Genomic DNA, 12,289 nt, shown 5'->3' on the forward strand with positions numbered 1-12,289 from the left:
TTTAAATATTATGTAAATATTTAATCTATAACGTATTTAAAGTATAATACTTATGGGGATGTGTGGCGAAGTGCCCTCCCTGTGTGTATTTTTTGTTTTGTGTTAATGTTGGCGTATAGTCATTGGTACACAGGATATAAACGGGCCCGTGTAACACGAGTGTTTAAAATGTATATTTGTATTTAGGCACGAGGATTGCACAGCACTTCACGTGCAAGTAAAACGTAATAATATGTGAGCACGGGGAACTGCACTTTATTAATTCACGTGCAGTTGTACCGCGACTCCAATTGAATGATTGATTAGCAATCGAGTCTTGGTACAGCTGCATAAAAGCTACATGTTTTCACCCACTCGGGGTTGTGTGTTCCGGGAGTGGAGAACGGGATTGGAGATGGAGGTAATTGTAATAGTATTAAGTAAAATGGAAGCTCACCGTGTTTTGTTTAGTGTTAGTCTGTTTTGTTTGTCTGTTTATTTTGGCTACCAGTGCTGTGTCCTGTGTTTTAGTTTGTTACAACCTTTTATTTACTGTTCTGTTAATTCATTAAATGCTATACGAGACCATTCGCTCAGCTCCACCAAACTCCACCTCTCTTTCTGTTTATTTCCTGGTTCCTGTTTCTGGTCTGATGTCCCCCACTCCCGCCATCTTTGTGACACGTGGTGTCAGAACTGGGACTACCAGCACCTCCTAGACGCAGACCAGAGCAGGGACCGCAGTTTTTTGTAAAAAAAAAAAAAAAGAAGACATGGGGAGAAGAAGCGGGAGAGGAAAGCAGCAGCAATGACTGCAGGAGGAGGAGGAGGAACTAGAGCCCAGGATGGAGGAGACAGAGCATTTCCCGTCCTCAGAGGAGATGCTGGACTGGGTGTCTGACCCAGAGTGGAGCGGGGAGGACCTCCCACTGGTTGTTGACCTGCTGTGGGCCATTTGAGATGGGGAACGTTTGGAACGCTGGGAACAACATTACTACCCAGTGCCCTTCATGAACCCGGCAGCCGTGGTGATCAATTACTTGGCTGCCGATATGGGACTGCCCCACCAGGTTGAATTCCAAGTGGGAGGAGGCACGCCTACCTGCATCCTCATTGGGCTGAAGGGAGACGACTTGCAGCTCCCATCTCCACCAGCAGAAGAAGAATGCCTGCTGGTTTTGCCTCCAGAGGGAGAGGAGCCATCTCCAGCGCCAGAGGGAGAGGTCCCACCGCTGTCTCCAGGGCCGGAGGGAGAGCAGCACCAGTCCCCTGCATGTGAGGGAGAGCCACACCAGTCCCCTGTAATAAGGGTAGACTACAAGTCGCTCCCACCTCCACCGCAGGAGACTACACGCCGCTCCCACCTCCGTCGCCAGGAGACTACACGCCTCCTTCACCTCCATCGGCAGGAGAAGAGCAACAGGAGCTGCCTCGGCTGCCCCCACCTTCACTGGCAGAAGACTACATGCCTCCACCACCTCCACTGGCAGGAGCAGAGCAGCAGGAGCTTCCTCTACCTCAGCCACCTCCACCATCAGGGGGAGAGGAGCAGAAGCTGCCTCTTCCTTCATCAGCAGGACCAGGAATAGATGCTGGCGGTCCTCAGCAACCCTTTCATAGGCTGCACGGGGAAGAACCGCCTGGCCACAGTGGTCAAGAAGAGGGCCAACACCTGCACCCCAGCTTGTCCTGACTCCCTGCCTCGCTTCGTCCAAGGATGCCTGATGCAAGGATGCCTACCAGAGGTTTTTCATATTCTTTTGCTCACATAGAGTAGGCAGTGTGGTCCAGTGGTTTAATTTGAGGGCTTGTAACCAGAAGGTCACTGGGTCAAATTCCACCTCTGCCTCTGACTGACTCACTGTGTGACCCTGAGCAAGTCACTCAACCTCTTTGTGCTCCATCCTGCGGATGAGATCTTATATCAATGTCCTAGTGTAAGTGACTCTGCATACAATGCACAGTTCACAACCTGCCTCTGTAAAATAACATATCAGCATTAGACATCATATGATATTGATAAGCCTTTTCATAATATTTCTATTTCAATGTTTACTACTATTCCAAAAACTATTACATTATTCACAGAATAGGAGCAAATAGGAATTGTGTGCTTGTGACTTTAGAAAGAGGACAGGGTTCTATTGGCTCATGGAGAACCAGGAAAACAAAGAGTGCTAGGATAGATTTGGCTGGGGTACCCCACCTGGCTCATGGAGGACGAGGCCAGCAAGGCTAGGTCTCTATGTTTGGAAAGTGAGCTTCACTTGCCCCCAAAAGAGGACCGCCGGCACCCCGCAACTGTGCCACCAATGGAAAAAAGAAGGGTTAGTAAAATTAGATTTTAATTAGTAACAATCAATATCACTAATATATATATATATATATATATATATATATATATATATATATATATATATATATATATATATATATATATATAACACACACTGTCTATAGAAAGTCTACACCCCCTTTCAAAATTTTCACCTTTTGTTGCCTTATAGCCTGGAATTAAAAGGCATAATTTTTTTTTTCATTTATTTACACATTCTATTCCACAACTTCCAAGTGAAAAAAAATATTCTAGAAATTTCTAGATAATTTATTAAAAATAAAAACTTAAATAGCTTGGTTGGGTAAGTGTCTACCCCCCTTGTAATAGCATTCCTAAATTAGCTCAGGTGTAACCAATCGCCATCAATGTTCCCCAAAGAAGTTGACAGACCTTGAACAGTTTTGTAAAGAAGAATCTCAAATATTGCCAAATCTAGGTGTGCAAAGTTGGTAGAGACCTATCCCCGCAGACTCACAGCTTTAACTGCTGCCAAAGGTGCTTCCACGAAGTATTAACTTCGAAGTATTAATTTTTTTCTTAATAAAAACTTTTTTCCCCGTAACAGTGTGGAATGTGGTGTGTAGATAAGTGGAAAAAAATCCTCATTTAAATGTATGAAACTTTGAGTTACTGACACAACAAAATGTGAAAAAAAGTTCAAGGTGGTGTAGACTTTATAGGCTATAGGCATATATATATATATATATATATATATATATATATATATATATATATATATATATATATATATATACACACACACACATACACACACACAGTGACGTGAAAAAGTATTTGTCCCCTGTCTGATTTTCTGCATTTTTGCACATTTTTCACGTTGAATTTGGTCAGATCTCTTTGTGGGTTGTCATAGCATATAGAAAGTCTGAGAGAAAAAAAATGACACCAGTTTGGTGCGTTTTTCATTTGTTTAGTGTGCAAGGTAATCAAACTTGCAATCTTCAGGTGTGAAAAATGATTGCCCCCTAGTTAACTCAACCCAATTAATTAGGGTCAGCTGTTTGAATACTTTGGTTAACAATCAGCCCTGACCAATATAAATCTGGCTAACTTTGGGACTTACCATCAGAGTGAAGTTGTCAGCACACAGGTTCTAGAGGCACAATCAAAAGAAATTCCTGAACCTCCAGAAAATAAGTCGTTGATGCCTATCAGTCTGGAAAGGGTTAAAAAGTCATTTCTAAGGCTCGGGGGCTCCACCAAAGCACAGTCAGAGCCATATTGTCCAAATGGAGAAAGTTTGGGACAGTAGTGAATCTTCCCAGGAGTGGCCGTCCTGCCAAAATCTCTCCAAGAGCAAAGCGTAAAAAAAATCGTCCAGGAAGTCACAAAGAATCCTAGAACAACATCCAGGGATCTGCAGGAAAGAAAGACACTGGGAAAAAATGGGATTCATGGCAGAGTAGCAAGGCAGAAACCACTGCTCACTAAGAAGAACATGAATGCTCATCTCAAGTTTACCAAAAAGCACCTGGATGATCTTCAAGAGTTGTGGAACAATGTTCTATGGTCAGATGAGTCAAAAGTGGAACATTTTGGCCAACATGGGCCCCATTATGTCTGGCGAAAACCAAAAAATGCATTCCACAGTAAGAACCTCATACCAACGGCCAAGCATGGTGGTGGTAGTTTCATGATTTAGGGATGCCTTGCTGCATCAGGACCTGGACAACTTGCCATCATTGAAGGAACCATGAATTCTGTATCAGAGAATTCTACAGGAGAATGTCAGGCCATCTGTCCATGAGCGGAAGCTGAAGCACAGCTGGGCCATGCAGCAAGACAATGATCTGAAACACACAAGCACACTACATCAGATTGGTTGAAGAACAAGAAGTTTAAAGTTTTGGAATGACCTAGTCAAAGTCCAGACCTAAACCCCATTGAAATGTTGTGGCAGGACCTGAAGTGAGCAGTTTATGCTCAAAAACCCACAAATTTCACTAAGCTGAAGCATGCATGAAGGAGTGGGACAAAATTCCTACACGGTGCTTGCAGAGACTAATCAATAACTCCAGAAAGCGTTTGGTTGCAGTTATTTTTGCTAAAGGTGGTGTAACTAGTTATTGAGTCTAAGGGGGCAATTACTTTTTCACAAGGGGCATTGGGTGTTGCATAACTTTAATAAATAAATGATATATATACACACACACACACACACACACACACATTCAGACTAATCTCACCGCTCAACGGAGAGGGAGGAAACCTCTGGTGGTCTTGGCAGAGAGATGGTCTCCACTCTGGGCATACTAGCAATATGCTGTTTGGCCAAATAGATATCAGCACAGTTACACTTTGATGAACAGAGTATCAGAGTGGTTGGAGGGGTTCTAACAGGAAAAATACAGGGACAAAGGACAAAGAGGAGAGTTGAGTTCAAAACTGCATGAATTGACCTTGGCAGAGCTGGTCTGTTTTGGAGAGGCCAAGAATGAGGAGATAGTAAGAGTCAGGGAGTAGAACACAATCCAAACAACGGAGAAAAACAAATAATGCAGAAAGGTAGAGGGTCCTGGACTCTCAACTAAAAACACTGAAGGTCCCAGAGGAAATTTTGGTGGCCCCAATAAAGTACAAAGTCTTAATGTTAGGTTATAGGTATATATATATATATATATATATATATATATATATATATATATATATATATATGTGTGTGTGTGTGTGTGTGTGTGTGTGTGTGTGTGTATATATATATATATATATATATATATATATATATATATATATATATATATATATATAAAATTCATTAAAGTTTTTATTTTTTAACAATAACGATAAGAAACGAAACATTAATGTTTCTGTCTAAAGGATGCAAAAAACTGGCAGAAAAAAATAAGTTTATCGGTTCTTTCTAGTCTTGTACCGGTATAGTTATTTGGGTCTATGACAGTTCATCACGAACAATTTATCACCAACAATTCATCACCAGCAGTTCATCACCACGTACAGTTCATCACCAGCGACAATTCATCACGGAGGGTGCATTATCATATCACAGCTGTTTAAAACGCAACAGATGAAAATGACTGGTGCGGCGCTTGTATTGTTAAAATAAAATTTTGAAAAACATTTCTTTGCTTGTTTGTTGGTTAGCTGGGTGGTCATGAATTTATTTTTGTAATTTGTCAGTGAATACTTACTGTATCTTTTATTTATGATTTATTATAGTTTTGTTTGATTTTAGCACAGCTTTTATAATATATTGTGGCCTTAGTCAGTGAGTTATTGTCTGTGATGAATTGTCGCTGGTGATGAATTGTTGGTGATGAAAAGTGCGTGGCAAATTGAGGGTGTAAACATCATAAAAATATCTCAGAAAAAAAGAGGATTTTTTTAGCTACCCTATGATCAAGAAATTCTAAAGTAGAAATAGGAACTGAGACCAAGTCGTTACCTTGATGAGACAGTGCCTGTGAACAACTGAAGTGGAGGAGGAGCCCGCTCTAGAAGCAGTTGCACTAAAGAAGATTGGCAGCTCAGCAGTGGCAGACACAGCTGAAGCGGTGGAAGTGGCTGAAACTATTAGAATGTCTAATGCTGGAAGGCTGCTGGCTCCAAGCGAGTAATCCTGTTATCGATCACATCCAGGTGGTAAGACTGAAGAAACAGTAGCATTGAGAGGTTGAATAAGATGTTTGATATATTTGGAGATGCAACTCAGATAAAGAATCTGAAGAAGCAGCAGGATCAAGTAGAACACCCGGCTGTGGAGCTGAATGAGAGGCAATGGAATCAAGAGTTTATGGAGCCTGCACAACGGGGGAAGAGAATCCATGACAAGCCTGGTTTGCTGAACTGATGTGTGGAGGAAAGAGGCTCTGAGATTGGTTGGTAGTACAAAGCAAATAAAGAGATCCCATGCACCCTGCTGGAATCAAAGCTTCTTTTTTAAAAAGAGCTTGCAGCAGTTTGTCGTGGGCCAGTCTTTGAAGAAAAGCAGATCCGGAGAGTGATCCCGAGTTTGGGTGTTTAAAGTGGTGGGGATGATTAGAAGCAACATGAACCTGAATTACTGGGACAGCAGGAGCAAGCATTGTGGGATAAGCAGAGTTTGAGGCAGCAGGTTCAGTGGTGGCAAAGGAAGAAAGGTCAGCAATGTTTTCGGATGGAGGAGAATCAGTAGGACTTTGAGTAAAATGATGTCCAGCGGCAGGAGAAATGCAGTCACCATCAGATTCCAAAAAGAAAGAAAAGTGCAGCGGGATTATCTAAATTCGGGCTCTCCAACCTTTTTACTATGAAGAGCTACTTCTGATTTGCAAAAACATTTGCAAGCCACTCCTCAAAGAACTCCAAGCTAAAAATAAAGTAAAATGTTTTTCTTACCTAGATTTCAATATGAGACTTGAAACTGCATGCTGTCTACCTGCCCAAGTTTTGGTTTGATGAAGTTCATGTCTGAAAAGACAAATTCACATAGATAATTGGAACCAAATAAGGACGCCATTTTAATTGGTGCTGTGCAGAGATTTCTGCTCTTGTCCTTGTCCACTAAAGTCCAGAAGTCAGACACTGGGTACCTTGCTTTCAGCTGAATATCATTTGAAGGTTAAGAATCTCCTTTTCCAGTTCAAAACAATCCAGATTAAACAATGACACCACATGTTCAGGAATGTCACTTACATTCACACCCATAAAGGGATTCGAAGCAAATATTACACAATTTTCCAGCTGCTTAACTCCCAGTTGCTTTTTAAATCTTTGAATTACAATTTGGTCATGACAGTCATTGCTCCCTTTACCAATGCACCATTTGTAAAGGCTGTCTTGTTTTTTTTTGTTAGAAAGTAAGTAACTTGGAAAAAGGTTTTTGTTACAGCATTTGCTTTTCACTGGTTTGGTAAAAAAAATGACTGGTATTTCTGCAAAGTCACCTTTAGTTCACTTACTTTTTTTGACTCACAGATTGCTTCCCGCAGGAATTTTTTTTTTTCAAAATCTTTATGTACTGTTGCATAGTGCCTCTCAACTAGGGATGAAACAATTGTTCAATAGCACGATATATCATGATTACAAATATTCCTGATAATCGTATAGTTAACATTTAATTATTGATAATTGTAGAAAACGATAGTCACGTACTCACTAAACGTGGTTGGAAGCAGAACAGATGTTTTTCTCTCCAAATAAGGGTAAAATCGATCGTGTATTAGGGCTGCTACGATCAAATCAATTTCTCGATCAATTACATTCCTCATTATATACATGAATATAAATACTGGATAATCAATTTAATAGTTAAATTTTTGATAAACATTATTTAAGTTTATCAACAAAACTGGACCAAATGCCCTGCCTTGCTATTTAATGTATTTAGTGTATTTTTGCCACAGACAAGCAGTGGGCGTGCTCTTCTTCACCTTCTTGTGTTAAATAGCATCTGATTTGCTGGTCCCATCCTACCAGCGAATCAGTTTTGAAAATTCTTGGTAAGTACGCCCCTCTGTGTATTCAATGTGCAAAAAAAAAAAAAGTGCCACCTTGTATCCAGAGCAGGACAACAGGCTTGTATTCCTGGCAAACAGCCTGTAATTACTGTATATAGTTTGTGCTGCTTTGGAGTTTAAAAATGAACTGCTACATAATGAATTATTTAATTTAACTATTCAATAACGTTTAAAATAAATAAAAAAAATGATGGGTTATGAGGGGATGTTAAACGAAATTTTGGAGTAAGGATCAGTTAGCGGGTATGCAATTTGTGGTAAGTGCTATTTTTACCCGTTTTATCGCCACCCCGCTGTCCTCCATCCGCCAACTTCCCCAGCCAAACAAATGTAAATTTGTAGTTTCCCTCATTGTTGCGCCAGTGAAATAATCATGGTCAATTAAAACAACAAAGCTATGCAGTTAACCATTGACTCGTTTTCCTAATTAGTTGTTAATTGAACATTCATAAAAATCTCATCAACACTCCCGCTCTCAAAGCAAAATAAAGCTCAAAATGGCGAGTCGACCCCAAATCTGCACGAATGCATCTGAAAATAAGAAAGCAAGTCAGCAGGACATTGCAAATGTTTTCTCACCTAAGTGGGGCATATACTGTTAATCGACGGACAATTGGAGACATTATAATGAATAAAAACAAATGGCTTACCTTGATGGAACGGGTCGATTTGTTTAACCTGTAAAAGGCTTGATGCAGTCTAAAATTAGTGACTTTTATAAACCACAGTAAATGTTAAAAAAAAAAAGTATGGCAAGAGGTTTGTTTGTTTAAATGCAGATTTTGCACAAGGGAAGGCTGACTTAAACTAAAGCATCGGTTTTGTAAACAGCAGAATCGTTTTTATTGTAATTGTTTAAATTGTTCTGTGTTATAAATAGAGGGCATCGTTTAACGGGGGATAGCATTCATCAGTCTTACAGTTGTACCACAAACAATGAAGTGACCAGTAAAGTAAAAGAAAAAGAAAAAAAAGGTAAGCCTTTTGTTATTATGTAATTGTTAGACACTAAATGAGTGTTTAATTTTAATTTTAATTTTAATTATAAACTGTTCCTCAAAAGTAACTAATTGTATAACAAAAAAACAAAATGTTTGAATTTATTGCAAACCTAGAAGGTTGTGCATGTGTTTTATTTTACTTATTTTTTTTGTTTTGTTTTTTGTTGACCCTCACTATAATGCCACTCTCGCTTATTGCTCGTTTTTACCCATGGCCCTTACCTGGTGGAATAAAGAGTGCTCACTGTATTATGTTTTAGGCCAGGATTTCCGCATTGTGTTTGACGGATAGTGAAGGTTGGGTGGTACAGTATTAACAAGATGCAATGCCTGGTGCTGCAGCTGTCACTGAATTAAAAAAAACAAAAAACAAAAAAAAACATTTTTTGTAAAGTAGTGTCTGGTTTATCTAGGTTACATTCCAAAGTACTGTAATCTGTTCGGAATTTACTATTGTTATTATTTTTATCAATTGCAACTCACTGCACTGCAATTCAGGCAAACAAACGTGTATTTTACTCTTGTAAACAAAAACTCATTTTCCCCCTCTTTGTGGAAGTAGTGTGTTTTTTGTCTCTATTTGGATGGACCTTCTTCTGTATCCATTATTCACGCTGAACCGATGATGTGTAGTGACAGGCTTTTTTGTTCTTAAATGCATAAAATAATAACTGTGTGTAAGTTCCAACTAATCATAAGATTCAAAAACTACTTTGATAGGTCAGTATTGTTTCTATATAGGTACATTGTTATACTAGTGAGGTCTAGTGTAAGTGAATATCTCCTGTGTTTGTATTGTCGACTGTGTGTATTGATTCTGTGTTATGTATTGAAAAGCCCAAGCACTCCCTCCTCTCTCTGAAGTTGTTACATTTGTGTGGTGGGAAGGAGCCTTGCTATATAAACTCGGAGAGGGATTCCTCTGCTGCTAATAAACGGTACGATTTCTTTCAGTTAAACTGGCTGAGTCAGTGCCTTATTTTCTGCCTCCTAATAAAGCAAGGCTTTGGTCTCGATCCACCCTCCAACTTTCTGCGAGACTTGCGCAGCGACCTGCCAGGGAGTAAGCCGACCCAGATGGACAGGAAGGAGGTAAACATATATATATATATATATATATATATATATATATATATATATATATATATATATATATATATATATATATATACATATTTGTTTGCTGTGCTGCTGTATTTACTCTTACGGTATTCTTGTTTTGTTTGGGTTTGTGGCAAAGTGGTTAATAGTGTGCAGGTGCAGGTGAGCAAGGAGCGCCGACCCCTTACTTCTTATGGGCAGGGAGAGCGATGTGTAGATTATTTTGCTCATGTTAAAGGGTATAGATATAGGCTTATGTGTATACAAATAAGTAAACAATAAAATAACGTAAGAAACCCTTCAGAGGATTAAACTGTTTTTTTTTTTTGTTTTCGCAAACATTCACTGTAAGTGCAATACAGGTACTGTGTCTGCTTGTGGACTAAAGCATTCAATACACAAGGGGGGTAGTGTTAAGCATAATATGATTAACAACAATGAACAATAATTTCAATATTATTTTATTTGATTGACGTAGCCATTTGTAGATTCATTGATATTACTGTTTATGAAGTATGAAGGAAATGATTTTATTTATTTTCAACTAGTCCCCCAGTTAAAGGGAAGCAAAAAACTATAGATTCCTTTTTCAATAAGGAGTATATAGATCAGGAAAAAATCAGGACTCCTATTACTGCCTCTGTGAACAGCGATGAATGTGATTTTTCTGAGGATAGGAACCAAACAAGTGTTGAATACTTGTGCCTGGTATGGCCTGCTGTTTGGACTGCTGAAATGTGGCAGGAGAAACAGAACGTTTATCTTTGGATTGACTTCAGTAGTGGTAAACTTGGTTGCAATATCTGCATAAAAATTGTGAGTCTCTGTGCTTTTAAGAATGTACACGGTGTCAGCATTTCAAGTGAATGGTGTTCATTTAAACTTTCGTTCATTGGATCAGACCGAACAGCCCAATTGAAATACTTGCGAAAGAAAATTTTGCAGCACCAACAGTCAAAGGCATAGACTACTGCAAATAAATTACAGGAAAAGTCAAAGAAGCAAACTCTGGAGAAAATATGCAACAAATGGAATGCATCAAAGTTTGATAGCACTCATGCTGTTTTTCGATCTGCATATTTCCTTGCAAAAAGTGACCGGCCCTTTTGTGACTACTTCAGTTTATCAGAGCTTCAGAAGATTAATGGCATTGATACTGGAGTTGGCTTACATTCTCGTTACAGTGCTACGAAAATAACTGACCACATATATTCGGAAATTAGAAAGAAAATCTGTCAGCTTCTTGTCCATACCAAGTGCAACATTTCTGTGATCATTGACGAAACAACAAGCCTGAGTAGCAATTCAGCACTTACTGTTTATCTGAAGTGCGAAAGTGACAAAAATGAGGAGCCTCATTTCATGTTCCTTGATCTCATTGAATTAGCGGATCAAAAGGCAGACACCGTGTTCGAGCAACTGTTGAAATGTTTGGATAAATACGGATTCTGTGATAACTATTTGAAACAACACCTGGTGGCCTTTACAAGTGACGGGGAAAGTGTCATGCTTGGCAGAAAATCCGACGTAACCCAGAGAATCACTGAAAAGTGTCCAGATGTCATTGTTTGGCATTGCTTGAATCACAGACTGGAGTTGGCAGTAGGGGATTCTATCTCCGAAACTAAAGGCATCAATAATTTTCAGTTATTTATGGACAAACGATATTGTGTATACAGTCGATCGCACCAAAATCAATGAGAACTGTCTGAGTGTGCTGCACAATTAGATCAACAAATAACAGAAATTGGCTGTGTACTTAGCATTAGCATTAGCAAATGTTCACTACATCCTCATCACACCGCTTCACTGGACAAGCTGTATGTGATGGTGAAAAAAAATCCCAGTCACTGATGGAAGAATTTGGCGTTCTGGACCGTGATTACTGGCCTGAGGAACTTTATGCAGGATATGGCGAACCAGAAGTGAGGTCTTTTTGCAGGAGATTTAAAGTGCCAACAACAACTGTAAATGCCTACTGAGATTATATTGATGCACAAGGACGTAAAACTCCAAGGGAGCTCCAGCCATTGCTTAACTGTGTGAAATTAATTCCATGCAGCTCAGCTGAATGCAAATGAGGATTTAGCCTGATGAATTTAATAATTTCACCATTGCGCACAAAACTTCTGCTTCGAGTATCTGCCCTCATGTTTCTGAAACTACACGGATCACCACTCTCAGAATGGGATCCCAAACTGTATGTCACGATGGTTGTGGAGTCACCACCACTCAGCCGATGACACACAAACAAGAGTGGCACAGGCTGATCTGATCCCAAGAGACCCGCTGTGGAAGTTAATAAAATTTTTCTTAATTCGTACATTAAAATGCAGTTTAATAGCGGATAAGCATAGGAAACATGTTATGAAAATAGATATTTCTTTATGTGT

The sequence above is a fragment of the Polyodon spathula genome, chromosome 6, assembly GCF_017654505.1.
Source record: "Polyodon spathula isolate WHYD16114869_AA chromosome 6, ASM1765450v1, whole genome shotgun sequence".
Classification (NCBI taxonomy): Eukaryota; Metazoa; Chordata; class Actinopteri; order Acipenseriformes; family Polyodontidae; genus Polyodon; species Polyodon spathula.